Below are 5,383 nucleotides of genomic sequence, written 5' to 3'. Positions count from 1 at the left end.
CGAGCTTAATACACGCTTAAATATGTAGTATTGATATTTTCATATAATATACATACATTTACGTATATAATAATATTAAATTTTTCTCAATTCCCTTGGGGGTGCTGTAGTACAGCTGTGCGTATGGACGAGCCGCCACTGTATATATATATATATATATATATATATATATATATATATATATATATATATATATATATATATATATATATATATATATATATATTAAATATTGGATATATTGAGGATATACCCCGCATCGACTGGCATTTCGCTCCCTCAATGTGAGGTGCCCATCTCATTCTTTTATCGAACGTTACTCTTAAATATTTTATTACTGACTGCCATTTCAGACTTTCCATCTCCAGAGGGGATTTTCAGTTCTGACTTAACAAATGTATTGTAAATAATGTATGTATGTATGTTATGTATTGTAAAGTATATGTAATGTAAATATTATAATTAATAATTGCAATTCATAAAATATGTAAAAATAAAAATATATTGATCGGTTTCAAAACATACTTTATTTTAAAAATTCATTGTATGTATCCAAGTTGGTAATTTAGTAGAGATTGAATTAAAAGTAAGTAAAAGAAATCAATTGAATTTTTAGTGTTCTTCGGTTTCGAAGCGGTGGGCAACATCGTTCTTCTTGGAGTACGAGTCTGAGTGGTAGACGATCATGTCTCCGAAGTACATGTTGGGTGTGTAGAAGTATGTTTCGTCGATTTCACGGTCGAAGGGGAAACCGAATGGGAGGTCCTCGTAGTATCGAGATCCGCTGCCAACACCAGCGCTGTACTGGTAGGGGAAGGTGGAGCCGAATCGTACCTTAGCCTGCTTGAATGGAGTCACGATCACGTAGAATTGGTAGACCATGCCTCCACGTCTGCCTTTGGGTACCAATAACCTTAGTGGCCATCCACTGTGGGCTTCACTCTGGTCCAGTTTGAACTCTCCCTCGCCAGCGATGCCGGTGAGGACCTTCTTGTAGAGCTCGCGTGCTGGAGAATTCAGTATTCTTGCGAACGAAAGAGTTCTTGCCAGATTTCAGTTTGTACACGAAGTAGTCAACTTCGACGAAGTTGTACTTGTTGTCGTTCAACTTGATGTGACGGCCGAAGCTGTCGTATTTAGGTCCGAAGAATACTCTGAAGGAAGCTTCTGTGTCCTTTTCGGAGCTGATTTCGTAGTTGACATTGAATTTCTGGTGGTTCAAACGTTTTTGGCTGGCTTGGAACACGTATTTCTCCTTATGTTGGCTCAATTCCTGTTTGTCCATGTATACGCCGTTGGTGTTATCGTACGTGAAGTTTTCGAAGTATGTCTTCAAACGGGTGAATTCAACATGTTCTACTTTGATGCCTGGAATGTACGTACAATTCTTCCTTGGTGTAAGAAGGCATGTATTGCTTGAAGCGGAAGAAGTAGCTCATGAAGCGCTTGTACATACAGTTGATAGAAAACGGGATCGCGCATAGCAGTTTGGTATTGTTCTAGGGCAGATGGTACGTAGTCAATCCTATTGAAAAATATCAGTAAGAATATTAGTAAGAAATTTTGGAATTTTAGTAATTATAATAGGTTGTGGCTATTTGCATGTACTATATCTGCGAATTATTGGCTATTTGCAGGTACTATATCTGCGACAGGTGCAAAGCCTTCTGCGCATGCGCGTGAACTTCTTATAATTTGATTATAATTTCTTACATTTAATGTATGCTTTACTTGTTTAAGCAATCGTTCATTATACGTGAGGCAAATAAATTTCTAATTTGGATTATATGTTTTACTCTACGAATTCGAACTAAATTTTAAGAGTTTAAAACAAAATTTTAACAGTAAACACGTTGACAGTGACAGTTCACACGCATGCGCAGAAGGCTTTGCGTCTGTCGCAGATATAGTACCTGCAAATAGCCACAACCATTATAATAACGCGAGACAAAAAAACTTACGTGTCGTAAGGTTTGACAGCACCACCTAACAATAATTTAGCGATGACAGAGAGGTAGTCATAGAATCTGATATCTCCAAAGTCAGGGTTGCTTTGCACGAAGCGTCCGAGGGTTTCAATGTCACTGTAGTCCTTCAAGAACAATTTGGTTCCATCGAACTGAAAATAAATAATAAATAAAATTAAAATTTATCTCAAATGATTTAAAAGTAATTCACCAGATTCTAAATATTCACCAAAGTCACGAATCCTTGGGTAACGGCATCACGGATGCGTCTTTCATAATCTTCGACTTCCTGGACGAGGTACTGGTTGTTATCGGTGTTGACGTAGTAGTTCTCTTGCCTCCTTGGGAAGGGATATCCGTTGGGGTATCTCATGTTGGGGTTGTACTGAGTCTTGACTGGGTACTTCCAGTTGAATGAAGGGATTTCTCCCAATCCGTTGGACAATCTTTCCAAGTAGTAACGAGCCAAAAGTTGTTGGTGAGTGAAGTAGTACAGCTCACCGCGTCTATCCTTGTTCAATCCGAATCGTTCGCCTCCTTGCTAGAATGGGTAGTCAGCATGGAAGTAGAAGTAGTACGAGTTCAATCCGATGTCGTTGGTGAAGTAAGATACTTTTCGTTCTTGATCATAGAAGTCATAACCTTGGGTGTAGTTGTCGTAGAATGTGTAGGTGTTGTCTTCGAATTGGATACCATAAAACTCGGCAAGTTTAGGATCTTGAACGTATCCTTGTTGTTTGATGTAATTGGCCTTTGCGAGGACATCGCTGCTGACGAAGTAGAAGGGGTAAATTTCATAAGGTGCTGGCAAGACGAATCCGTGGCAATCCTCACGGTGGAGAACGGCTACTGTGAAGGAATAGACAAAGACTCCGTGGTTCATGAATTCGCAGGCCCAGCAAGCGGTCTTGTAGAAGGTTTTGAAATCCTTAGCATAGTAGAAGACATTGAATAGAGCAACAGCTTCATCCCTATGTTTGTCGAAAGTTATATTTGAAAGTTTTCTTCCTTTCGAGAAATATCTCGCAAAATATTAAATATAATGTTTTGCGTTTAACAATGTGTCCTGTAATACATTTATTCTGCTTTTCCGAGATTCTAGACATATCGAATTACAACTTATATAATTTATTATAACTAGAGACACGTATTTTGGGCATTTTGTTATTAATGCCTAATTGTTGCTAAAATTCGGAATAGATGCTAAAAGATGCTAAATTCGTAAAATATGCGAATAGATGCGAAAATAACAAACAAAAGTGAAATTTGCATAATATTTATAAAATTAATAGACAATTTATAAGGGTCTTATGTGAAGAAATTGAGGGGATAAAACAGAGCTTGGAGTTTACCATAGACGGTGTTTTGCCTGTCAAAACCAAGCAACTGCTTTTGTCTACTACTGTAAACAAAAGAAGACAGTTGGAGCTGTGTATCCAAAAAGCTGCTCAAAAAAGCGTCTTAAAACTAGACTCGCACTCAAGACTAAATGAGACAAATCTATTCCTCCAAACATTGAGTAAACTATTCAATCCATCTGTGGCAGGTACAAAGTGTAATATTAATGTTAAAGAAACATTTTTTGTTTTTTAGAAACCTGCCATTGTTTAATATATTAACAGAGGCTCAATGTTTGGAAGGATATCAGCACTTTTTAGACAATTAATAGAAAATATAAAAAGTTAACCCACGCCGGATATACATACATATATTGCTATTATTGATGGCAACAAAAATTAAATATGAAGAGTTTGGTTGTGCCGCTCTAAAATATATTTGGTGTCCCGTTAAAAGTGTGGATTAATCGGTTCCCTCATCACTGAGGATCGTGACTATAGTGTCCGGTCAACTAGCTGCCTCTATTCAGTTCTAAATTCGGCCAGGCGAAGAATCGCTGCCGTGGAAGCGCCCGTCGCTGCAGATACTTGGTCAGTCCAAGGGGATGTGGGGCATCTGCCTCTGGCTCTTCTGCCTTCGACGCTACTAACCACAACCAACCGCTCCAGGCTCTCCTCACCTCTTCGTACAATGTGGCCGAAGAACAACAATATACGTTTCAGGCATATTGTTGACAATCTATCCTCAATTTTTAATTCTTCAAGAATAGACACATTTGTGCGTTTATCGGTCCAGGGCACGCGTAATAGCCGTCTCCAGGACCACATCTCGAAGGCATCTATTCTCCGTCTATCCGCCTTCTTCACGGTCCACGTCTCGACTACATAAAGGCAGACATAAAAAACGAGACTCTTCACGAGACGGATTTTGACAGCAGTTGTAATGGCTCTATTCTTCCAAATCTTCGTTCGTTGTGACATTGCCGATTTTGCTAATATAATCCGGCGCCGTATTTCCAATTCGCTGCCGCCGTTGTTGGATATGAGTGACCCCAGTTAGACAAAATTACAGTGGCGGCTCGTCCATACGCACTGCGGTACTGCAGCACCCCCAAGGAAATTGAGAAAAATTTAATATTATTATATACATACATAAATGGACATATGTATGTATATTATATGAAAATATCAATATTATTTAAGCGTATATTAAGCTCGCCCGCACACCGATACATCCAATAATGATCATACATCGCGGTACTAATATCAGAAAGTGAGGCATCGTTTATGATTTTGTGCAGTACGGTTCTCGTTGGAATATGCTGAGTGGGCGAAGGAGGGGCGCGGGGAGGGAGCTCGCGCTAGAAGCTTGGTCTCGTACTGCCACTCCCGGCTGTACGAGACGTATTTTGCGTCGATACGCGCGCCCGACACCTCTCACTTTTCCTCATTCCTTCTGCTTTCGTCTTTCCTTCTACACCTCTTACACTTTCTACATTTCTACTCTTCCTTCTAAACCTCACTGTAACAGTTTTATTTCTTCTAATTTATTTGGCAAACTAATTTTTTTAAAAGCGATATTTGCACCTATTTTCGAAACAGAATCATGGCTCTAACTGTTAATTAAGTGTATCGAAATCAAGAGAAGTTGAGGCAATATTTTCAAGACCTTAAATCTTTTTCCGAAAATGCCGATAAAACAATAACAGATTCTACCAATTTACTGAATACATAATTTTTTATTTTGGTTAGAACTTTTTAACAAATTAATACCGCATGTAGAAATTATTTACAACCAAATGCAATCTAGTAATAATTAAAGAAAACTTTTATTCAAAATGCTTTACTAATGCCATTATACAAATACGAGATTATTATAGCGAATTGTCTTCATCTCAGTCTCAAGAAGCCAGAAATATGTGCGATGTTATTATTAAGGACATCAAAGAGAAATGTACTTTTTCTAATCGATTAATAGCTGTGAAATTATTTAATAAAGAAAATTATGAAAAGTACTGAAAGAAAATGCCAATGGAAGATCTACTACTAACCGTTGAATCATATCCAATGCTAGATAAA

At 38.1% G+C, this 5,383-nt stretch overlaps 1 pseudogene; it reads right to left on the bottom strand.

The window, feature by feature from the left end:
- Positions 1-612: 612 nt before the first annotated feature.
- LOC143922828 (hexamerin-1.1-like) lies at positions 613-4,755 on the bottom strand (annotated as a pseudogene).
- Positions 4,756-5,383: the final 628 nt, after the last annotated feature.

The sequence above is a fragment of the Arctopsyche grandis genome, chromosome 2 (genome assembly GCF_051622035.1).
Source record: "Arctopsyche grandis isolate Sample6627 chromosome 2, ASM5162203v2, whole genome shotgun sequence".
Taxonomy (NCBI): Eukaryota; Metazoa; Arthropoda; class Insecta; order Trichoptera; family Hydropsychidae; genus Arctopsyche; species Arctopsyche grandis.
This window is presented reverse-complemented; position numbering and strand designations above follow the sequence as displayed.